This window comes from Pinus tabuliformis, chromosome J (assembly GCF_031772625.1).
Source record: "Pinus tabuliformis cultivar Carrire ecotype Pingquan chromosome J, CPIR1, whole genome shotgun sequence".
Lineage (NCBI taxonomy): Eukaryota > Viridiplantae > Streptophyta > Pinopsida > Pinales > Pinaceae > Pinus > Pinus tabuliformis.
Genome location: NC_142295.1, coordinates 1,189,792,989 through 1,189,819,283, shown reverse-complemented (window position 1 = coordinate 1,189,819,283; position 26,295 = coordinate 1,189,792,989). Strand labels below are relative to the sequence as shown.

At 39.5% G+C, this 26,295-nt stretch overlaps 1 long non-coding RNA gene across 1 annotated transcript in view; it reads right to left on the bottom strand.

The window, feature by feature from the left end:
• Positions 1-26,087, bottom strand: part of LOC149231353 (uncharacterized) — a 36,131-nt gene extending 10,044 nt beyond the window's left edge. Inside the window, exon 1 of the long non-coding RNA XR_016247438.1 lies at positions 25,536-26,087. This is a non-coding gene — a long non-coding RNA (uncharacterized LOC149231353). The remainder of the gene's footprint in view (positions 1-25,535) is intronic.
• Between the last annotated feature and the right edge of the window lie 208 nt (positions 26,088-26,295).

Genomic DNA, 26,295 nt, shown 5'->3' with positions numbered 1-26,295 from the left:
AACTCTATGCAGCATTACTTGATGACCATAAAGGAAAAGGACGATAAAGTAATAAAAGATATGGAAGCTAATCAGATATGTCTTTAGAATAAGTTATTGACCATGGAAGAAGACCATGCTAGGGAAATCAGTGTTACAAAGGTTGAGCACTCTAGTCAGATGGATGCCATTAAAATACAATTTTAGAAATTTCAACAGCAGTCGGAAGATGAAAGAAACCAAGGAACATCAATAGATCAAGAGCCTCCTTATCTGTTACAGCGAGCTCCATCTTGTTATGAGGTCCTTTGTTCCATTGAAAATGACCTGGATAAAAGGGAAATTAATAATCAGATTGATGTTCACACGGTTAATTCACCAGTCATTAAAGATCAAGTTATAACTCATGGCACCTGTGAGATTGATCCAACATCCTTGGCAGGGCAGATGCAGAATGAAGAAAGACATGTCACTCATATCTTACATACTTCATCTGATAACTTTGAAGTAGAAAGTTCCATGTCATCAGTGATACAGCCTGCCACAAAGAAAAAACGCAAAAAAAAAAGAACGAGAAGAAGATTTGATACATCAGATGGCCGCGAGCAGCTTGATTTTCGGATAGGAAAAAGTCCTACCATATGCAGAATTGGACATGGCACATCCGACAAGCAGCCGACAGATTTGCCTGAAAGCAGGCAAATGCTCAGTATATACTATATTGAACACATCTGATGCCATGGGGCATCCTTTGTATTGTATTTCTAACCCTACTCCTTGTTTTTCAACATTTTCATTTCTGTTTTAGGAATAGATTTACTTTTCTTGTTACTAGATAGTTAATAAAAGAAGAGCTTATATCTTTCCTGTGCTTAATGTTATATGATAATTTTTAGATGGGCGCTACTTATGTTTCGTTGTGTGTTGCATGGATGCAGATTCTGGATTCTCACATTCCTACAGTGCAGCAACATGTCCCTAAGTAGAGCCAGATGTTGACCACTACGTGTCAACTACCCATAGCAGTACACCCCCTTTTCTTCACAAAAGGGATAGTGCTTGATCAACATGTCCGTGCCATTCAACAGTCATCGTCGACCTGATCATGTTATATTGTAAACCCAGTCTGCATGTGTGAATTGTAAATAATTCCCTAAGTGGACCTAATTTTCTAGTGATAATTTACGTTCCAGAAGGTTTTTTGTCTCACCAATCCATGATCGGCAGAGTTTTCCTTTAGCCTAATCCCAAAGTCGGAATGAATTTTGTCATTAGAATCTTAGGGGAATCCTAGCGTGTTGATCTGCGAGATTGCATTTGTGTCACAAGACTGGGTGGTCTATGAGGGTCTATGTCAAAAGGGTTTTCCCCCTTAGATGTAAAATCGTAAAAAGACATGATGTAAAGTGTCTTGAGGGTTAGAAAATGTTTTAATCCCCTCATAAGTCCTAAGTCCTAGGTCCTAGATGATTTTTCCAAAGGGCTAAGTTCGAGGATCCAAAAATAAAAAACAATAAAAACAAAAAATTAAAACTTAAAAAAAACAAAAAAAAACATATATATATATATATATATATATATATATATATATATTAAAAAATATTTTGAAAAAGCTTAACAAAAAAATTGAAAATTCATTTTTGGTGTCTTTTTGTGGTATCTATGTTCCACTTCTTTATAGTTAAATGCTTAAATGTTTGTCTAAAGTTAGCTATATGAAAGTGGTAACTACTCAGCATTTAAATTTTATGATCATTTAAAGCATTTGATTTTCTTAAAATTTAATTGTTGGATCCTTATTAAGGCATTGTGTGTCCGTTGAACATCTTGCATCGCTTGGGATATTTCGATGATAAATGATTGTTTTACATGGTTTATACTTCTACAACATTTAATAAATAATCATTTAATCATTAACTCCATAAGGCACTGGTAGATTAATTTCAAAATCAATCAGGTGCTAAATTGCCTTGCTATGTCTCCCAACCCAACTGGTCCACAGTTGGTCTTCATTTATCCCACAAGGTCTACCCCTCTTAGCCGCGGGAGACGACTTAAACGGAGAGATCGGGGATCAGAGTGACAGCCCCCAGTCTTAGCGTTGTCGTGACAATCTATGCAACAACACCCTAAACACATCAAGAAGAAGTCTTTGACCTATAAAAACTCCTTGCTCATGAAACCCATGATGCAAGTATTACAAAATATATTTTATTATTATTGTCTTCTTCATTACATAAATTCATAATTACAATTCATTATGAAGACCGAACCTAGTTACACTTTTCAACAACATCCTCTTCTAGGAGTTTCCAAAAGTTATTTCAACTACTTACCTTGGATAAAACATTTGGATCTTATCTTTCCCTACTCTGGAGTTTTCACCACTTATCCTTTGATTATATCCCTCCATCAAAGGTGGATCTCTTACCTTAGATTGGCAATTGGATAAGAACTCTGAACTTACCCTACTTCTCTATATATTCCTAACCTTCTATGTGGTTGGGAGTTGACTTTTGGAGAGTGATTATGCCCTTATGTTGTTGTAGTGAATGATCATCATCGCATGCATTTAGGGTGATTGGAGGTGCATACAGTGACAAGGAAAGGACAAGTCAACAACTTGGAGGAGCTCTTCTACAAGAACAACTGCTACTTATGGTTGTAATCTCCTTCTATTTATATTAATGCAAAGAATTCATTGTTTGCCTATAAGTGATGTTGTTATTTCACTTATGTCAATACCATGTTGATCTATTGAATGAAGTACTTAGATGATACCGCATAGATATCCTTGGCTTGTGTTACCTGACTGTGCAGGTTCTAATTTTGGTATTCGACGCTGGAATTGGAGCTTCCAAGCTAGAGAAGGAGCGAAGTGTGCGAAGAATTCTAGGTAGGCCTCACTCTGTCATCTATTTACTTTAAGGAAAAGCATTGTGTTCCTTGTCTCTCTGTTGTTCTAGGTTAGCCACTGACCTAGGGGATATACTTTTGTCTGCAATCATAAATCCCGTATAACAAATTGGCGACCATACTGGGGAACAAAGTATTTCGTTGCTAGTGTCCGTGTCCATTGTGTTCTATTACCTTCTTGACAGACCTTTGTTGTATCATCCAACCAAGAACAGACCTAGGAAGTGATTTCATTGAGCCCTTGTTGCAATTTTTTTGTCGGAATCCTCTTTCCCAGGCCCAACGCACCCCCCTGTGCCTTTGACAGAGCATTGCACCTCACGTAAGCCCACTCTGCACCAGCGTTGCACCTCACCCAAGCCCACTCTGCACCAATGTTGGCCCCTGTTTTTGCATAAATTTTGCCTTGGTTCTTGAGCCTCTCCTTGGTCAGCCTACTTCCAGCTGAACTTCCGTAAGTCTTGAGTGTCTTGTGGTCTCTCTAAAGCCTCCACTTGGTTTGCATTTGTGTTGTTTGCCTTTGGTAAGAATTAGTTTCGATTTTTCTTTGTTCTTATCATTTGGTCGTTTGCAAACTGATTTCGTTTGATTGTTGATCGCTTGGATGAATTGTTGTTTTAGTCCTCATTCTGAAAAGTGCAACTGAGTTAGTAATTGAACATTTGTTTTCTTCATTTTGAAAATTAAGTGTGGTGAAAAGAAAAAATCTTGCATTTGCATCTAGGGTTTTGTGTGTGAAAATGGAATTCCCTAGTGTGAAATTGCGTATTTTTGCTTTCATTTTTGCAAAGAAAATTCCCCCTCAATCACCGAAGGGACCTGAATTGTGTATGAGTGTTAATCGCCTTTGAGTGGCATCTCTTTTGATTTTTGTAATTTTCACCCAATTTCAGTTTGAGTCCGCTTGTCTTTGTTTTGAAGAATTCTCTTGCATAGATCACATTTGCATAGTTAAAATTCTCATTTTCACAGCATGAAAGGAAATTGTGCATAGATTACATTTGCATAGTTTTCAAGGGAATCATGCATAGATTGCATTGCACGGTTTGGCATCTTTTAATGCTTTGAATTGAATTGGAATAGTGAAATTGAAAAATCTAGTTAGGAAGCTCTTGTTTGTTGCATATTTGATTGTTGCATCATTTCTTCCACCTCTTCCCTACACTAGATAGCTTTCATCGAAAATGAAGAGAGTTATTTTTGTCATATTAGTTGCATTATAGGCGTGTTCAAGTGACATAGAGTTTTGAGCCTTGAAACTAAAATCTAATTCAAGATCAACTCTAAAATTTATCTCAATTACCCTAAGGAGCATTTGAAACTTAACGACACACATAGAGGTCTAAGCTAGAGACGTGTTCCGATGTCGTTAAACGTAGGAATTGTCATTCTCTGCCAGTGTTGCATCCCGAGGGTGAAATCCCATTCCATGTACATAAGTGTATAGGATAGTTCTCCACGTAGCTTCAGGTATATCAGATGGCACTCCACGCATGATAAGTTTATGGGAATGCTCTCATCGAACGATTAGGCATTAGACAACACTACTATTGACTACACTTCCACGTACCATTGCATATATTTTGGGCGTCCCCTATAGGTTGCTATCCATCCATAGGTAACCGAGTTTGTCGCCTTGTATACAGTGATACACTGAACACAACATTCGGGGAGATTGTTGTCGTACATTAAGTCCTTGGTTTGCCAAGGTGTATATTGTAGTTCAAGGTTGCCTGGTAAACCTTAATGCCTAGTTACCCCTTTGATTTGTTTGTGTCTTTAATTTCTAAATCGATAAATTGACTATGGAACAACTCCATAGTAGATCTTAGGTTGAGACTAATGGAAATAGTTCTAGAGTCTACCAATCAAGGGAACCCCTCTGACAAGAATCTTTGTCCTTTTCCTTCTTTTGGAAATATTGGTGCTCCTTATATAGCAACGTTGTCCCTTCCCGTATTCACCATTGGTTTGATAGTTTCGTTATTTTCGATCCCTATGATTCTGAATGTCCAAACTTCTTCTCAACCAGGTTCTCCTCCACCTAAACAATGTCAACCTAAATTTGACCCTTTGCCTTCTTCGCCTATTCGGTATTCTTTCTCTTCTTCCTCTTCGTCTGGTGAAAGCCTGCAAGTTAGTAACTAGGTCGATAAGAAGAAGAAGAAAAATAAGCAAGGGGACAACCAAGCAACCATTGCTACCGATGCGACTAATGTTGAGAAACCTTCCAATCAACCCTATAAAGTTAAATTCCCTTGCATGTTATGTAAGGGTGACCACCTTCTTAGAGATTGTCCTGGTATTCCCAATGTATTAGAAGTGTGGTCCACAGGCTCACAACGACCTTTGTCGTCAGCTTGTGGAGATCATGCTAGTGACCAACCTTCAACTAGTGATAGTAAATTCCATGGGAAAAAAGGGTAAAGTCAAATTTCCTTGTAATTTATGTGAAGGAAATCATCATATTCACCTTTGTCCTTATATGGATGAAGTCTCAAAAGTGTTGGAAAACCCTACAACTTCTCAGCCTAGACTTCCAGTTGGTTACCAGAAGCTTTCTCCCAATCCTCCACTAGTTGATAAAGTGATTGATCAGAATCTGAATCCAATCAATCTTGCTCTCTCTGAACATGAATCCCATGAGTCTGCTCCCAACCAACCATTGGTTGAGAAAATGGTTGCCTCAACTCCACCTTCAGTTGATCGTACTTTTCCCGTAGAGAGTGAACTTCATACTGCTCAAGTTCTTTTTGTTTCTTCAGATTCCAATGAAGTGGGGGGAAATCCTCCCATTCCCATGGTACAGGGGAGAAATCCTCTTGTTCCCACAACACAAGGGGACAGTTCTCCCATTCCTACGACACCCCCTCCAAGTAGTTTGGTCACTTCCTTTGATTGGAGTCGACTAACAGGATATCGTCTTTCTTCTTATGTGCCCTTCTAGAACATGGTACAGGATTACAATGTGGTCGTAACTAGCACAATCATTTGTTAATATTTTGTCTTCAACTGCTTGGAAAGCTTTAGGTTCTTCGCAACTTGTGCTTGTTACTCAGAATATGTTGGCTTTTAACAAAGGAACCAGTCAACCATTAGGGATCCTTCCTAAGTTGCCTATTACTTTGGGAGGAAAGACTGTCTATATCGATGTGATGGTAGTCCAAGGCCCTTTGGATTTTAATTTACTCCTTGGGCGTGACTATGTTTATGTCATGGGAGCTCTTGTCTCTTCACTCTTTCGTGTGATGTGTTTCCCGCATGAAGGAAGAATCGTGACTATTGACCAACTTTCGTTCGTTGGTCCTAATTTGACTCCCAATCAACCAACTTCCCTAAATGGTCCTTATATGCAAGTGGTATCTTCCCCACCACAGGTTAATTATGTGGCAACCTATCCCATTCATGTACCTACTGCTGAAGATGAGCCTTTCACTGTCTACTCAACTTCTTTCGACCTAGATCTGGTAGGTGATATGGTGAATCATTTACTGGGGGCATTTGAGTCTGATCTTTCCATTGGATCCTTTGATCCCTTCCAGAGCATTGTTCTCCCATCTGATGAGAACCTCTTGGAAGCCATGGTCTCTTAGAGGCCATGATTTGATTCTGGAGCAGAGTTTGTTTTCTTGTGTCAAGCTCCTTAAAAAATAAAACAAGGTTCTTGGAGCAAAGTTCATTTTCTTGTGTCAAGCTCCTTAAAAAATGAAGCAAGGTTCTTAGCGCAGAATTCCTTTTATTGTGTCAAGCTCCTTAAAAAATGAAGCAAGGTTGTTGGAGAATAGTTCATTTTCTTGTGTCAAGCTCGTTAAAAAAATGAAACAAGCTCTTATGAGGATAGTTCTTTTACTATGCCAACCTCGTTAAAAAATGAAATAAGTTCCTATTAGCATAGTTATTTTCCTGTGTCAAGCTCGTTAAAAAATGAAAGAAAGCCCCTTCAATTCGAGTCTTTGATTAGATCTCGTAAATTCCCAGTCGAGTCTTTCACTTGATTTCGTAAATGAACGTTCATTCCATCCACCTGTTAGTAACCAGTGGTCTACTTAGGTGCATGAAATGAATCTTGGGGGGGCATGTACCTCGAATTGAATCATTATGCAGGGGGGCATGCAAAATTATCCCAAGCATAGTTTTTCTCTATTTCAAGCTTGTGTGAGAATGAAACCAATTTCAAGCATAATTTTTCCTATATTTCAAGCTTGCGTAAAAATGAAACCAATTTCAAGCATAGTTTCACATGTTTCAAGCTTCTGTAAAAATGAAACCATTCCCATTTAACCCCTTGTGATTGCCATTGTTATCAGCCTATTTATGCCAGATGAGCCTTGGTTTTGTCATTCCATCATCACCATCTACTTGGCCGATCATACGCTTTCACTTGGTTTTTACCCCTGCCTAAAGAACAGCCGCTATGAGTGGTCTTATTAGCGAGCCTCTTGACCTTCGCGTGTTTTGAACAGTTCCACCATCACTGGAACCAGTTACTATCCTTTATACCACTCGTTCCTCTAGGAGGAGTCCACTTTCAGCTCCTTTTAGACTCCCAAAATATGAAAAGATTGTCGAGCACTTGTCTGTTCAAACTCGTAGAAGTAAATGAAAAGATGTCTACTCAGTATAAGTTTAACCCTTTTTCGGACTGAAATAGACTAACTACGAAAAAATAATAACTTAGTCGAACATGGCTAAGAGTTTTTCTTGGGTATTGTTTTCTACCTTTTCGGACCTAAGGGACTACCTACGAAAAGGGACATCTGGAGTTTTCTTTTTCGCCTCTTTTTCAAACTCTCTAAACATGAAAAATATGTCGAGTTTTACCTTCGCTGGACTCATTAAAACATCAAACAATGATGGACTCATCGATCATGACGGAGCCGAACCACTCCTTCTCAGGGTTCATTAAACATACTCAAAGGAATTCATCTGAAGGATGCACTTACAAATCAAGCATATGTTATCCTCGTCAAGCTTGTTAAAAAATAAAGAGGTACTGACCAATATGATTGGGGAAATTGGGAAAACAAAAGATTCCATTTTGCTAATGGCAACGAGTTGCTCTTGAACACGACACTCTCCCACTTCATCTTTGTGGTTGTTGGGTTGGGTAATCTTCTTGTCTTTTGGCTATCATACCGTTTTAAGAGCCTCCATTTTGGTTTTGGGTCAATGCTGCCAACTCCATTCAATGTCATCAGTGTGTTCAAGAGAAGCAATTCAGTTGATCTCTACTATAATACTCTTAAGTCTTCATTTCATGTCTACCTTTCTTGATCCAGTTCCATGTCGGCAGCAATCTGATCATTTTGTCCCAATCATGATACTCGTTTCATGTCGTTGATGGGGGATACATCAAGGCCCTCCTGTGATGGGTCGTTTCCTATCAACATCAGCACATCATCCAGGAAGTTGACTTAGAAACACACCTTTGGTACCTTGGTGCTTGCATACATCAATGGCAAGTTTCCTCGCTCTTGGCGACAGGTTTACATCAATGGCCTTCAACTGAAAGATTTTGTGTGGTGTTCGACATCAACTTATTTATTCACACCATATGTATTGTACTATAGTACCTTGAGAGCCATTAACATCATCGATGGATTCTCTCCCTTCTGTTAACGATTTACATCATTGACCGGTAATTGGATGGTGTCTACCAAGTTCGACTCCAGCACATTGATTCACATGGTTGGTTGTGTGAATAAGATAGAAGACCCCAGATCTAGTTCCATCCACTCGGGCTGCGATTTCAGAAGTTATACAAAGATCACAATGTATGATGGTTGTGATCATATAGACAGTCATCCAGTCATGGGTCCACCAGTTGCATTTGTGGATGCATCTTTGATCATTGTACATGTTATGTTAGCTTATGAGCTATGGGTATGCCTCCCTCAGCAAACAAAGATGCCATGCTGTAAATGTATTGTAACAGATGAAAATCATTGGTTGTCCTTGATCCCGACTTTTCACAAGGTAAAGCACTTTAGAGATCAGTCATCATCTTTGACTTTGAGCTTTACGGGGCATTCTATTATAGGTAATTTTGTCACATCTGATCAGTGAGCCTCCTAATGGGATCAATCAACATCCTATTCCCCTTTGTCACCATCTTGCACAAAGTCGCATGTTCCCTTCATCCCCCATAATTTCAGCCCTAAACTGCATCATCTAAGCTAGTTTGAGGACCAGCGCTCCCTGTAAACCTACTGGGGTGCGTTCACCAACAGGTTGCTCCACTATAGCCTGCGTTGGTCACCAACAGGTTGCTCCCCTTTGCACCTGCGTTGATTCTAGAAATCTGTGAGAATGATCATGATTCTGGAAACTTCTCCTTCTAGGAGTTTCCAGAAGTTGTTTCAACTACTTACCTTGGATAAAACATTTGGATCTTATCTTTCACTACTTTGGAGTTTTTACCACTTATCCTTTGATCCTATCCCTCCATCAAAGGTGCATCTCTTACCCTAGATTGGTAATTAGATAAGAACTCCCAACTTACCCTACTTCTCTATATATTCCCAACCTTCTATGTGGTTGGGGGTTGGCTTTTGGACAGTGATTCTGTTCTTATGTTGTTGTAGTGAGTGGTCATCCTCTCATGCATTAAGGTTGATTGGAGGTGCATATTGTGACAAGGAAAGGACAAGTCAACAACTTGGAGGAGCTCTTCTACAAGATCAACTACTACTTATGGTTGTAATCTCCTTTTATTTATATTAATGGAAAGAATACATTGTTTACCTATATGTGATGTTGTTATTTCACTTATTTCAATACCATGTTGATCTATTGAATGAAGTACTTAGATGATACTACATAGATCTCGTAGTTTCTTGGCATGTGTTATCTGACTGTGCAAGTTTTAATTTTGGCATTTAGAGCTAAAATTGGAGCTTCCAAGCTAAAGGAGCGAAGTGTGCGAAGGATTCTAGGTAGGCCTCACTCTGTCATCTATTTACTTTAAGGAAAGGCATTGTGTTCCTTGTCTCTATGTTGTTCTAGGTTAGCCACCGACCTAGGGGAGATACTTTTGTCTGCAATCATAAATCTCGTATAACAGCCATATATGCTTCTATCTTTCTTTTTAGTTGCATCAATCTTCGGGCTTCATTCTAGGCCATGACCCAAGGTGCGGGCAAGGGGAAGGGGTGCCCTAACCCTATGTGGACCCAGTGGAAGAAAGTGGACCCAAGAGGGAGAAAAGATGAATGGGGTAATAATGAATGGAAAGAGGGTAATATAAGCAAATAAGGGAGTGGGACCACACAACCAAAATCAGGGTTTCCCATGAAATACATCCCTAGATCCAAATGGTCAGTAAAAAAAATCCCACGGGACTAGAATCCAAGGTTAATACCTAAAAGGTGTCTAGGGGACAAGAGCACAAACCTAGCCCATTCTTTCCGTCGAATCCCTCCATTAATCCATGTCCATAAGTGTCCATGATAAGCAAACTACAATACTCAAGTTCCAGATAACAAGGCATACCTTTAGATTCGGGAGGCCCACCTTCAAACATACGATCATAGCAGATGGGTGAGGGACCACATGGCTGGCTTAAGTGGTGGAGAAATGGCACAATGAGCTAGCTGGTGGTTGCAAGGGGTTGTTGGCTTACGAATGAGGATCATCTTGGACAAAAACTGTCTCCTAATGATATTACCCACAAAATGGTGGGTAACAAAGCCTTCACAACTTCTTCAAAAGTGCATGGTTCAACTTGAATAATGTTGCTCATAACTACAACATATCCTTGGAATTGACATGGTTTCTTGCTTTCATTGAAGGTTCTTCTAGGAGCAGCTTGTTTATCAGCATCTTGAAGGGTGTCACGGAGCCATAAAGGTCTCCTTTTAGCATGAGGATCACATGGAGGAGGATCCAAAGGATCCATGGGCTCCATGGGTTCATCAACAGGATCAAGTTCAGGCTTGGGATTTTCCTGTATCCCAAATGCATCATCTTGACTATCAACATTAGCAAGAGGAATAGGAGTGCCTCTTTCCTATTCCAAGCGCTGCATCTTCATCAAATATTGCATCCTTGCTAAACTCTATATTTCTTTGTCCAAGTACACATATTCTATAAGCTTTAGAATTTTCACAATAACGAGCAAATGTACCTTTCTTACTTGAAGCATCTAGATTATTCCTCTTTTCTTTTGGCACATGGAAGTAGACAAGGCAGCGAAAGATTCTCAAGTGCCAAACTTAGGGTTTTGCATTAAAGAAGACTTCTTTCGAAGTCTTGTTGTTTAGAGCACGGTGAGGAGATCTATTTTGAACACAGATAGTTGTGTTGGCAGCTTCTCCCCGTAGAAACTTTGGTAGTTTCTGATCATGCAACATAGCTTTGACTGCATCCATGATAATTCTATTCTTTCTCTATGCCACACCATTTTGTTTTGGGTTATACAGTGTTGTGGTCTTATTCCTTATTCCAACTTCTTTGTAGAAGTCAATGAAATCATTCAAAGTGAACTCCCCTCCATTATCAGATCTGAAGATTATGATTTGTTTTCCAATTTGTTTTTCTACCAAAACTTTGTAATAATTAAACATGTTAAATGTTTGACTTTTATTTTTCTAAAAATAGATCCATGTCTTGCGAGAAAAATCATTCACAAAAATTATATAATACAAGTAGCCACCAAGAGAAGTTATAGGCATTGGTCCACATAAATTAGAATGTACAAGATAAAGTACCTAACTGGTTCTACTTTTGCTTGAAGGGAATGGTCCCTTTATTTGCTTCCCACTAGCAAACCCTTGGCAAACTCCATCATGATCAGATCTAATCTTCGGAATTTTGGAAACTATCTTTCTCACATGAGGTTATGCTTTATAATGTAAATGAGCGAACATTTGATGCCAAAGTTCACTTTGATGATTATTGTCATGGATCAATGCATGAATATGTCTTCCATTGACATTATGCACACCTTCACTTCTCGATCCCAAAGTGAAGGCATCTCTCATGTTGGATCTCATTGGCCAAGACAAAACTTTACCAATTATAAAAGCAACTTTCATTCATTTATTTTCTAATGAAGAAATAGATACAAGATTCTTTTTTAGACCAGGTACATACAAAACTTCTTGAAGAGTCAAGGTTTTACCATGATTTAGATGGAAGGAAACAAAACCAGATCCCTTTATAGGATTGCTTCCCAGCAAGGACTGCACAATCCCTTCAAGGGGATTCGAATTGCTGCCAAGTGCAGCTTTTGACTTCTCTTTTCAGTGTTGGATCTGCTCTTCCTGTTTCAAAATCAATGCTCTGATACCATGTGAAAAATCCTAATCCTCAAGGAAACCCTACTGCAACAAATCTGAATTTGACACATAGGACACAGTTACTTTTGGACAATTAGTCCCAAAAAAAATCCAATGTAGGAAAACCGGTGCAATAGCTCTGAGGGTTTATTATTATGCATGAGAAAATTTTGAATACAAATCTAGGATGCTCAACTAGCAATCCTTTACAGAGAAAATACTGGACAAAAGACTGGTGAAATGATCTCACCCTGTCACTAGAGAATCACTGACTAATCGTCAGCTCTGGGTGGCTCTATGTCACCTTCTAATGCCCTCTGCATCACCCCTCCTAGGTATTACGTTGCATCTCTGCCCTAGATCTTCTGCTGGCTAAGAATTCGACTTTCTTACCTCTAGTCTCACACGCTAGCTTCCAGCACCTAAACTTCAAATTCCCTCTGCAGAAACTCGACTTCCCCTCACTGACTGCGTTGCCTCTGCATCAGCACTACGTAGGCCAGCGTCAGCCCTCCTCTGGATGTCTTTTGTCCTTTTTCTGCCTTGTATTCTCCAGAAAGTCCTTCTCCTGAATCCTCACTGACCCTCTCCTACAAGATCTCCCCAATCAATTTTCCTCCTGAGAACTTCTCACCTCAGAAAATCGATTTCTTCAATCTCTCTTTGTGTCTCTAACTGAACCGCAAGCCTCCTTATACTTTTCTCGTTGAGACTTCAACGGCCAAGATCAAGTCTCTAATCAACAACTAAGATTAAAACTTGACTTGATTCGCCTTCTAGATCATTTTCACCCATATTTTGATTAATACCAAATATTATTTTAATTTCCCTAAGTTTAGACTTAGGAACTCCATTAAAATATTAATTATTTTAATAAAATACAATCCGAGTGAAATTTCACCAAATGGTTTATGGGTTCTTTAGAACTCATGTGCCTTAGCCTCTCCACCAATTTTTATGGGTAGATCACATCCAATGCTACCAAAAACTAACAGTGGGCAAGGGACCGTAGTAGAAAACATAAATCCCTAGGGAAGAGGATGGCAATAGAAGGACTTGTGGAAGGCTTATTGTATGATGATTTGATGGTGTTGTAGGTGAGGACATGTTGGTCAGCCTAGATTTGTGCAATAGCTCCTCTATTGTAGAAGCAAAGGGTAGATTGGAGAGGTCTATTGGCAGTGGTGTGTAAGGGTCTCCTAGATGTGGGGATGCCCTTGTTGATTTTTCCATAGCATCGGATGTGCTCTAGCTCCGAAATTTTGTGGAGGGGCTAGAACACATGAGATCTCCAAGACCCAGAAATCGTTTGGTGAAATTCCACCTGGATTGTATTTTATTAAAATAATTAATATTTTTGATGGAGTTCCTAAGTCTAAACTTAGGAAAATTAAAATATTAACGGGTATTAATGAAAATATGGGTGAGAAACTTCTAAGAGAAGAAGATGAAGCCTAATTTAATCTTAGTCGTTGATTAGAGATTAGATCACGGACATTGATATCTCAACGGGAAAAGTATAAATGAAGACTTGAGAATCATTTGGAGACACAACGAGCAAATACTTAGTAACCTGAGGTAAATCGATTCTCGAGAAGTAGGAGTTCGATTTCAGAGGGAGAGTTGCGGGGTGAAGGAAGAGGAGGGTATCAGCATTAGACGGAGACTGAGGACAAGCGAACGTAGTGCATTAGAGGGACAACGCAGAGAGGCAGCGCAGTAAGGGACAGTCCTCACGCAGAGATGATGCAGAGGTGACGCAGTGGAGGCTGGAGGATCTCTTGGGTGTCAAAATTTCTCCAAAGGATGGAGGGAAATTATCTCAGGTGTTTTCTCAGAGGTCTCTCTATGCTTTGCAAATCATTCCTAGTAAAGAGATTGTTGTTGAAGAATAATAAATAAACCCTCATCTGCTGCACCGGTTTTCCCGCATTGGGTTTTTCCTGGGACTATTGTCCAAAAATAACTGTGTTGATGTGATTGATTCTTGTGCTTGTATTTCACTGTTCTTTTCTCTATGCTATTATGTGACAACTGCAATAGAATTTACTTTGATATTTACTGAAGGGTTTTGTAAATAACTTATTGTGGAAAATAAGTAGGAGAAATAAATCAATTACTGCAGTAGAATTTCATGTTAGAAATTTTCACACGGTATCGAAGCTGAGATCGGGCAACAGAATTAGAGAATCTGCAATGAGTCGTGAACATGATGTTCGAGCAGCAACTCAAAAGGACTCACGTAGTTCTCCCGGAAAAGAGGAAAGCACGAAGAATATAATGGATAATGACAATTTTGTGTTAGCTTCCAGACTGGAAGAAGAGGTTGCTTGCTTGGCAATTTTTGCTTCCTCTGAGGTTTGGTATATTGATAGTGTAGCCTCTACGCACATGACAGGAATACGAGAATGTTTCTCAAAATATCAAGAAGAACAGATGAATTTCCAAATCACCATGGAAATAAGTCAAAATGTACCCCCGTAAGAAGAGGTATTGTAGTTTTTCAAACAGAAGTAGGGGATTGGCTTCGAGCTACCAATGTGTTGCATGTGCCTGAATTGGGGATGAACTTACTCTCTGTTTCTCAGTTACAGAACAAGGGCTAGGATGTTTACTTCATTGGGAAGAAAGTATATGTCAAACATCCGATTTGAAAGAAGGCCCAAATTGGAGTCAGAAGTAACAAACTGTATAAATTACAATTCGAATCTCCAATGGCACTAATAGGGAGCAATGATGAAAAAGATTTGAATGAACTATGGCACAAAAGGATGGGGCACTTACACCATGGGGCTCTAAGAATTCTTAGAAGAACCTTCACAGGAGTTCCAGAACTAAGTACCAAACGAGACGATGTACGCAGAGGTTGCGTACTAGGCAAGTATGCCAAAGCGGCTTATTCTAGAAGTAACAGTAGGGCAAATAGTGTTATAGGACAGATACACTCAGATATCTACGGACCCATGTCAACAAAATCTCTTAGTGGTGCCGAATACTTCGTCACCTTCATTAATGACCATTCCAGGAAGACTTGGACCTACTTTCTAAAAACCAAGGATAAGGTTTTTCATTGATCCAAAGAGTTTAAAGCTCTGGTTGAGAATCTGACAAGGAAGACGATAAAAGTTTTGCGCTCAGACAATGGTGGATAATACATTGATAAGGACTTCACTGATTTATGCGCAAGGGAAGGTATCAGAAGGGAATGGACAACTCCATATAATCTGAAACATAATGGAGTAGCAGAGAGGAAGAACATAAATATTGTTGAAGCAGCGAGGGCAATGTTGTATAATCAGGATATGCCCAAATTTCTGTGCACAGAAGCATGCAGCACAGTGGTATATGTTCAGAACAAGACTCCTCACAAGGCATTAGGTAAGATTACTCCAGAGAGTGTCTACGCTGGCAAGAAGCTTGAAGTGAGTCATTTCAAAATATTTGGGAGTTGGTATACTGCCATATACTAGAAGAAAAGAGGAAGAGGTTGGAACAAACTGCAAAAAAAGATATCTTGTGGGATATAGCGAGAATGCTAAGGCATATAGAATCTACCTTCCAGGAAATAGAAAGATCGTAGTACAACGGGATGTAAAGTTCATGGAGGACGGAGCTTTTAGGAAATGGAAATGCCTTCCGAAGAGAAATCAAAGGATGATCCATTGGTCCAGCCACTTCGACCAGTAGAAACCAGCACCAGTATTTCTCCAAGGGACAAGAGTCTAGAGGCATCACAGCAAGTGGAATCTCAAGAGTAGGAGCAAATAGATCTACCCAATACCAGTGGAAGAACGAGTTGGGAACTTCGACAGGCACTACAGGATGCAGAGGATTTCATTGGAGCTCCTAGGAATGAGAAAAGGGAGCGTAGACAACCAGATAGATACCAAGCTTTGGTGGCTCAAGTTGGAGAACCCTCTAGTTTTCAGAAGGCTGTTCAGCATCAAGTATGGGTAGATGTTATGGTGGAGGAATACAGTTTCATAATGATCAAAAATGTATGGGAAGTAGTACCTAGGCCTCAGGACAGATCTATTGTAGGTTCAAGATGGATCTACAAGGTCACATATGTTGCAGATGGTAGTGTGGAAAAATAAAAAGCTAGGTTCGTGGCTAAGGGGTATGCTCAAAAGGAAGAGATAGACTACGAAGAAACCTTCGCCCCAATAGCCAAGTATACTTCTATTAGATCCATGATATCCCTTGCAGCATAGATGGGGTGGGAGATTCACCAGATGGACGTCAAGACTGTGTTCTTGAACGAGGTGATAGAAGAAGAAGTATACATTAACAACCAGAGGGTTTTGAGACACATGAGGAGAAAACCCCTGTATGTAGGTTGAAGAAATCCTTGTATGGGTTTAAACAAGGGCCTAGAGCATGGTACAGTGGAATTGATGGTTACTTGCAGAAGATGGGATTCGTCAAGAGTGACGCAGATCCCAACCTCTACTATATGGTTGTAGAGAATGAGCCTCTAATTTTAGTGTTATATGTGGATGAACTTTTCCTGACAGGTTCATCGAGGATCATCAAAGATTGCAAGGAAAATCTAGCTACGGAATTTGACATGAAGGATTTGGACGGATGCATTATTTTCTGGGGTTGGAAATTTGGCAGTAAAAGGGTGGAATTTTCCTTAGACAAGGGAAATACGCTATAGAAATTTTAAAAAAGGTTCAGAATGCAGGACTGTAAACCCATGGCTACTCCAATGATTACCAACTGGAAGAAGATTGATGCGTCTGAAGATAAAGAAGTAGATCCCACCATGTACAGACAGCTCATAGGATCCATGATGTATCTGGTCAATACCAACCTAGACATTTGTTACGCTGTCAACACCCTCAGTCAGTTCATGGTGGAACCGAAGAGGGAACACTGCGAAGCAGAGAAGCATGTTCTCAGATATATACGAAGAACAGTCGAGCATGGATTAATGTATAGTTGAAGCAATGATATCAAGCTGAGTGGGTTCACTAATGCAGATTGCGCTGGAAGTTCAGTACATTGGAAAAGTACCATTGGGTAATGTTTCAACATTGGATCAGGAATGACCTCCTGGTGTGGTAGGAAACAGAGGTCCGTAGCTCTGAGCTCAGCTTAAGTTGAATATATGGCAACCAACACAGCATCGTGTGAAGCCATATGGCTTAGAAAGTTACTGACGAATCTATTCAGAAGAAATATGGAAGCGACCAACATTTTGTGTAATAATCAAAGTTGCATCAAGCTCTCTGAGAATCCAATTTTTCATGATCGGTCGAAGCACATTCACGTAAAGTGTCACTTTATCAGAGACTGTATCTAGCGAGGTGCAGTACAGTTACAGTACACTCCAACAAGAGAACAGGTGGCAAACATTCTCACCAAGGCTCTAGGAAGAACAAAGTTTGTTTATTTCAAGGAGGAGATGGGGATGATTGATAATTTGTTTCAATAAAAGAAACGGAAAGTGCAATTCGTAAGAAGGAGCTACAGTACAAATGCAGCAGTGACAGTGGCAGTGTCATGGGCAGCAGTACAGGTTGCAGCAGCACAGTGAATGAGGGGCAGCAGGTCGAGCATCAACAGCGCATAGGACCGATGTCATGGAGCAGTGTGATACTTCCGTTGGGAATTATTGCTAGAGTACATTCCTCGCTAAGAGGGAATGTTGATTTTTGGGTGGCATTGTATGTGCTCTAGCTCCGAAATGTTGTGGAGGGCTAGAACACATGAGATCTCCAAGACCCAGAAATCGTTAGGTGAAATTCCACATGGATTTTATTTTATTAAAACAATTAATATTTTTAATGGGGTTCCTAAGTCCAAACTTGGAAAAATTAAAATATTAATGGGTATTAATGAAAATATGGGTGAGAAGCTTCTAAGAGACGAATATCAAGTCTAATTTAATCTTAGTCGTTGATTAGAGATTAGATCTGGTCGTTGATATCTCAACAGGAAAAGTATAAATGAAGACTTGAGAGTCATTTGGAAACACAACGAGGCAAATACTTAGTAACCCGAGGGAAATCGATTATCAAGAAGTAGGATTTCAGTTTCAGGGGGAGAGTTGCAGGGTGAAGGAAGTGGAGGGTATCAGCATTAGTCGGAGATTGAGGAGGAAGGGACACAGTGCATCAGAGGGACAACGCAGAGGAACAGCTCAGAGAGGCAGCGCAGCAAGGGATGCAGTCTTTAGACAGTCCTCACGCAGAGATGACGCAGAGGTGACGCAGTGGAGGTTGGAGGGTCTCTTGGGTGTCAGAATTTCTCCAAAGGGTGGAGGGAAATTATCTCAGGTGTTTTCTCAGAGGTTTCTCTATGCTCTGCAAATCATTCCTTGTAAAGAGATTGTTGTTGAAGAATAATAAATAAACCTTCATCTGCTACACCGGTTTTCCCGCATTGGATTTTTCCAGGGACTATTATCCAAAAATAATTGTGTTGATGTGATTGATTCTTGTGCTTGTATTTCACTGTTCTTTTCTCTATGCTATTATGTGACAACTGCAATAGAATTTACTTCGATGTTTACCTAAGGGTTTTGTAAATAACTTATTATGGAAAATAAGTAGGAGAAATAAATCAGTTATTGCAGTAGAATTTCGTGTTAGAAATTTTCACATAGTATCGAAGCTGAGATCAGGCAACAGGATCAGAGAATCTGCTTCCTCTGAGGTTTGGTATATTGATAGTGTAGCTTCTGCGCACATGACGGGAATACGAGAATGTTTCTCGAGCTATCAAGAAGAACATATGAACTTCCAAATCACCATGGAAATAAGTCAAAATGTACTCTCGTAGGAAGAGGTACTGTAGTTTTTCAAACAGAAGCAGGGGATTGGCTTTGAGCTACCAATGTGCTACATGTGCCTGGATTGGGGATGAACTTACTCTCTGTATCTCAGTTACAGAACAAGAGCTATGATGTTTACTTCATTAGGAAGAAAGTATATGTCAAACATCCGAGTTGGAAGAAGAAGGCCCAAATTGGAGTCAAAAGTAATAGACTGTATATAGTTAGAATCTCCAATGGCATTGATAGGGTGCAGTGGTGAAAAATATTTGAATAAACAGTGGCACAAAAAAATGGGGCACTTACACCATAGGGCTCTAAGAATTCTTAGAAGAACCTTCACAGGAGTTCCAAAATTAAGTACCAAACGAGATGATGTATGCTAAGGTTGCGTACTGGGCAAGGACGCCCAAGCGGTTTATTCTAGAAGTAAAAGTAGAGCAAAGAGTGTTATGGGACTAATACACTCAGATATCTATGGACCCATGTCCACAAAAGCTCTTAGTGGTGTCGAATACTTCGTCACCTTCATTGATGACCATTCTAGGAAGACTTGGATCTCCTTTCTAAAAATCAAGGATGAGGTTTTTGATCGATTCAAAGAGTTTAAAGCTATGGTTGAGAATCTGACAAGGAAGACGATAAAAGTGTTACGGTCAGACAATGGTGGAGAATACATTGATAAGGACTTCACTGATTTCTGCGCAATGGAAGGCATTGGAAGGGAATGGAAAACTCCATATAATCTGGAGCACAATGGAGTAGCAGAGAGGAAGAAAAGAAATATTGTTGAAGTAGCGAGAGCAATGTTGTATGATCATGATATGCCCAAATTTCTATGGGCAGAAGTATGCAGCACAGTAGTATATGTTAAGAACAGGACTCCTCACAAGGCATTACATAAGATTACTTCGGAGAGTGTCTTCGCTAGCAAGAAGCCTGGAGTGAGTCATTTCAAAATATTTGGGAGTTTGGCATACTACCATATACCCAAAGAAAAGAGGAAAAGGTTGGATCAAACTGCAGAAAAAGGATATCTTGTGGGATATAGCGATAATGCTAAGAGATAGAATCTACCTTCCAGCTAATAGAAAGATCGTAGTATGACGAGATGTAAAGCTCATGGAGGACAGAGCTTTTAGGAAATCCCGAGAAATGCCTTCCGAAGAGAAGTCAAAGGATGATCCATTGGTCCAGCCACTTCGACCACCAGAAACCAGCACCAGTATTTCTCTAAGGGACAAGAATCTAGAGGCATCACAGTAGGTGGAATCTCAGAGGAGGAGCAAATAGATCTACCCACTACTAGTGGAAGAACGACCCGAGAACTTCAACAGATACTACGGGATGCAGAGGATTTCATTAGAGCTCCTACGAATGAGAAAAGGGAGCGTAGACAACCAGATAGATACCAAGCTTTGGTGGCTCAAGTTGGAGAACCCTCTAATTTTCAGGAGGTCGTTCAGCATCAAGTATGGCTAGATGCTATGGTGGAGGAATATAGTTCCATAATGATCAATGATCTCTGGGAAGTGGTACCTAGGTCTCAGGACAGATCAATTGTAGGTTCGATATGGATCTACAAGGTCAAATATGTTGTAGATGGCAGTGTGGAAAAATAAAAAGCTAGGTGTGTGGCTAAGGATTATGCTCAGAAGGAAGGGATAGACTACGAAAAAACCTTCGCCCCAGAAGCCAAGTATACTTCTATTAGATCTATGATATCCCTTGCAACACAAATTGGGTGGGTGATTCACCAGATGGACGTCAAGACTGCATTCTTGAATGGGGTGATAGAAGAAAAAGTATACATTGAACAACCAGAGGGTTTTTTAGACACATGAAAAGAAAACTCATGTATGTAGGTTGAAGAAAGCCTTGTATGGGCTTAAACAAGTGCCTAGAGCATGTTACAGTCGAATTGATGATTACTTGCAAAAGAAGGGATTCGTCAAGAGTGACGCAAATCCCAACCTTTACTATATGTTGTAGAGAATGAACCTCTAATTCTGGTGTTATATGTGGATGACCATTTCCTAACAAGTTTATCTAGGCTCATCAAAGATTGCAAGGAAAATCTAGCTACAGAATTTGACATGAAGGATTTGGGACAGATGCATTATTTTCTGGGGTTGGAAGTTTGGCAGTAGAAGGGTGGAATTTTCTTTGGACAAGGGAGATATGCTACAGAATTTTAAAAATGTTCAGAGTGCAGGACTGTAAACCTATGGCTACTCCAATGATTACCAACTGAAAGAAGATTGATGCGTCTGAAGATAAAGAAGTAGATCCCACCTTGTATAGATAGCTCATAGGATCCCTAATGTATCTGGTCAATACCAGCCTAGACATTTGTTACACTGTCAACACCCTCAATCAGTTCATGGAGGAACCGAAGAGGGAACACTGCGAAGCAGACAAGCATGTTCTCAGATAGATAAGAGGAATGTACACACGAGGCAATGATATCAGGCTCAGTGGGTTCACTGACGCAGATTGGGCTGGAAGTTAAGTAGATCGGAAAAGTACCACTAGGTAATGTTTCAACATTGGATCAGGAATGACTTGGCGTAGTAGGAAACAAAAGTTCGTAGCTCTAAGCTCAGCTGAAGTTGAATATATGGCAGCTAGCACAACATCATGTGAAGCGATATGGATTAGAAAGTTACTAGTGAATCTATTTAGAAGAAGGATGGAAGCGACCAACATTTTGTGTGATAATCAGAGCTGCATCAAGCTCTCTGAGAATCCAGTTTTTTATGATCGGTCGAACCACATTGACATAAGGTGTCACTTTATCAGAGACTGTGTCTAGCAAGGTGCAGTACAGTTACAGTACACTCCGACAGGACAATAGGTGGCAGACATTCTCACCAAGGCTCTAGGAAGAACAAAATTTGTTTATTTCAGGGAGAAGATAGGGATGATTGAGAATCTGTTTCCATAAAAGAAACGAAAAGCGCAGTTCGTAAGAGGGAGCTACAGTATAGATGTAGCAGTGTCATGGATAGCAATACAAGTTGCAGCAGCACAATGGGTGAGGGCCAGCAGGCCGAGCATCAATAGCGTAGAGGATGATGCCGTGGATCAGTGTGATACTTTTGCTAGGAAGTTTTGCTAGAGCACATTCCTGGTTAAGAGGGACTGTTGATTTTTGGGTAGCATCGGATGTGCTCTAGCTTCGAAATTTTGTGGAGGGGCCAGAACACATGAGATCTCCAAGACCCATAAATCATTTGGTGAAATTCCACCCAAATTGTATTTTATTAAAATAATTAATATTTGTAATAAGGTTCCTAAGTCTAAACTTGGGAAAATTAAAATATTAAGGGGTATTAATGAATATATGGGTGAGAGGCTTCTAAGAGACGAAAATGAAGTCTAATTTAATCTTAGTCGTTGATTAGAAATTAGATCACAGTCGTTAATATCTCAACAGGAAAAGTATAAGTGAAGACTTGAGTCATTTGGAGACACACCATGCAAATACACAGTAACCCTAGGGAAATCGATTCTCAAGAAGTAGGAGTTTGATTTCAGAGGGAGAGTTGCAGAGTGAAGGAAGAGGAGGGTATCAGCATTAGTTGGAAACTGAGGAGGAGGGGGCGCAGTGCATCAAAGGGACAACACAGAGGGACAGCTCAGAGAGGCAGCAGCAAGGGATGCATTCCTCACGCAGAGATGACGTAGAGGTGACGCAGTGGAGGCTATAGGTTCTCTTAGGTGTCATAATTTCTCCAAAGGGTGGAGGAAAATTATCTCAAGTGTTTTCTCAAAGGTTTCTCTATCTTCTGCAAATTATTCCTTGTAAATAGATTGTTGTTGAAGAATAATAATTAACCTCATTTGCTGCACCAGTTTTCCCGCATTGGGTTTTTCCGGGGACTATTGTCCAAAAATAATTGTGTTGATGTGATTGATTCTTGTATTTTATTTCACTATTCTTTTCTCTATGTTATTATGTGATAACTGCAGTAGAATTTACTTTGATGTTTACTGAAGGGTTTTGTAAATAACTTATTGTGGAAAACAAGTAGGAGAAATAAATCAGTTACTGCAGTAGAATTTTGTGTTAGAAATTTTCACAGCCCTAACTAGGTGCAAGGGCTACAACGTGGACTTGGTCACTTGTGGACTGTTGGAGGACAGCGTGAGAGTGGACCAAGTGTGAACGTAGATTGGGCACTTATGGTCTGCTTGAAGACAGCGTGATAATGTCCAATTTAGAGCCCAGTGAGCAACACCTTGATGGACAAAGGTAGTTGTGAGAGAGGTAGTTGATGAGCTCAAGGGTTTGATCAATCAGGAGTAGTTTGTGGAGCCTGAGACTTGTGTGTGGAGAAGGACTTCCATAGCAGATGATGGACAATCCTCCTTGCCCATGTTGATTGTGGGAGATGGACATCTTGCAGTGATAGGTGGCAGCCCTCTGTGCCCTATGTTGGTAATCATCGGTGCAACGCAAGAAGACCATAGTGTGCTCAAGTCCCTGAGTAGTTGAGGAGCAACAGTGAGCAGATTGAGAGTTGTTTAGAAACGGAGTTGTGAACAACTCGACAGGAGTCTCAATGTATTGTGCCCTTGATGGACTAAGGCACAACTAGTGAGCAGATTGAGAGTCGAGGTTCAGTGGTCAGGAGGAGTTGGAGCAATGATAGAGGCAGGAGTTGCAGATCGGGACCTAAAGGACCGGGCAGGCACAGGGTACAACTAAGAGGAGCTTAGAGGGCGCGCAACATCAGCCAGATGGTCAGAGTATCTTGTTGAGAGCAGATTGGTCGTCGATGTACTGACACCAAGCCCCAGTTTGTATCTTGTACCAGTGGATGTATGAGGGCTATTATCCCTGGTACAAGAGCCCTAGACTGTTGTATTATATGTTGTTTAATATAACGAAGTTGGGTTGAAAAATGTAAAAAGTTGTCCATATTCTGTGCATGTGTGATTTACTGTTGTTTATATTCCGTTGTACAAAGTAGTATTGTTGAGATTCTTGGTTTGGTAGCGTTAGAGATTTTAAGATTCTATCCTAGACCCAAGATCATGGAAATTCAACAATTTCTAGGATGTTTAACACCAAAAATAGCATTGATTTGAACATTTCCTCAGCAAAAGAATGCATGTTTGCAGGGCCCACTAGACAATTAAAAAAACAATAAAATACAGCAGAATCAATAAAAAGAAGAGAGAAAAAAAAAAGATACTATAATTTGGTTATACAAGCAGGGTTTCCAAATTTATAAGCTGCTACATTTAACATTTTAGAAGCAGATTTCTGTTTTTATATATGCCATTTCCAAGAATTTTGAAGGTGCAGTCTTTGGAATACATGCCCATTTTGGAGACCAAAACAATTTCCAAGTTTCTGGTTTTAGGGAAGATGATAGATATAAAACACAAGAAAATCTCTGTGAAGGGAATTCTGACAAACAAAGAAAACAGCTTTACACCAGAAAAATTCCTAGGTAAGGAAAACTAACTATATTTGTAATGTTTACAAGCACCATATTGTTGTTTTGACGGATGATAGAAAATCTCTGTATATTAAAAAACATTTGAGTGAATAATAATTTCAAACTAATCGTACAAAATTACAAATAAATTTTTCAACTAGGAAGGGTTGTGAAAAGTGAAAACTAGCCGTGTAAGTTTAAGCATTGTGCGTATGATGATCGTATATAAGAATTTGCACATAGTTGACCATAGCTTAGAAATGTAAATGCATTCTTGAAACAAGGAAAACACATTCTGCCAATGATATATTAGTTATCTTTGTTCATAAATTTGGCAATGTTTCTAGTCCTGCAAGAGTTGATGTTTTCTCTTATATGCTCTTATGATCATCATCACCATCAACATCTAATTTTAAGATCATGGCCAAGCCAGACACCAAATTGGTGTATGAGACCACCATGTTTGTGGGACAAGGGCCCTGCCTCCACACAGTAATTTCACTGCTAAAGCATACAGAGGTGTACATACACTACCCCGTCTGGATTTGAACATGTGACCTCCTAGGAGGAACCACACATTCTTAACCATTATGCCTACTCAAGTAATAATAACAACCATAATTATCAAGCAATATACTGATTGAATAATAACAAGCATAATTATTTGATGGTTGACGTTTCGAACCTTCTAATGAGGTTCATCCTCAGGTCCAAATAATTATGCTTGTTATTATTCAATCAGTATATTGCTTGTTATTATTGCTTGATAATTATGGTTGTTATTATTACTTGAGTAGGCATAATGGTTAAGAATGTGTGGTTCCTCCTAGGAGGTCACATGTTCAAATCCAGACGGGGGTAGTGTATGTACACCTCTGTATGCTTTAGCAGTGAAATTACTGTGATTAATCCAAAAGTCAGTTGCAAAAATTAATATGAATCACAAAAGTCTGAGATCAAATAACAAGCATAATTATCAAAATTATCAAAGGTTATTTAAAAATTAAGAAACCTATCTATTACCACCTTGAAAATTTCTATTCAAAATTAAATCTTCCTAGGTTTCCAAAATGTGCTACAGATTTCATGTATTACAAGATTACAGACTAAAGAAATGTTACTTACCATATCCCTCCATTGATATGACTTGCAAATCACCGCCAAAGTATCTTGCATAAAGACGACTAATTGGAAGCCCATACCCATAGCCAGCCATACTTACTTCTTCAGATACCGGGCTTTCTGCAGTACTGTATAAATATGTAAATATATTGGGTAGCCCACTTCTTGGTATTCCACCACCTTCATCTGAGATCTTCAGTGCAGAAGAGAAACCTTTAGTTCAGCCATATATCTTAAAATCACATCCTATGTCAAATACATTCAGTATTGACATTGACTACATTCCTCAAAGATCACACTAGCAAATAAAATCCTCTCTAGCATATAAAGAAAATCAAGATCTGTGCCTTGCATATTATTAATTATTGATCAGGTATAAATCCAATGTGTTTCAATGCGTTTCTTGATGGTACGCATCTTGACAATCCATGAAAGTCAGCTAATGCAATTTCATGCATCTGATATTGAATTCCCTTGAAGACCGTGGACAGGCCTACAAACAAGCTACAAAGAAAATATCCATAAATTCCTGACTTTTACATCATAGAGGACAGTCCAAAAACAAAACTGAGACTGGCACTTATCCCTGAATGCTATCTCGACTCAACATAAAAGGAAAACACTTGCTGAAAATAAATCCAAGCATGTCAGCTTTTTGTATCACTATACAGATATTTTCAAGAAGATTACAACCATGAACTTTTGTAGTTATTAATGATTTGGCTCTCCCATAATATGATCAAGAAGATTACAAACGTGTACA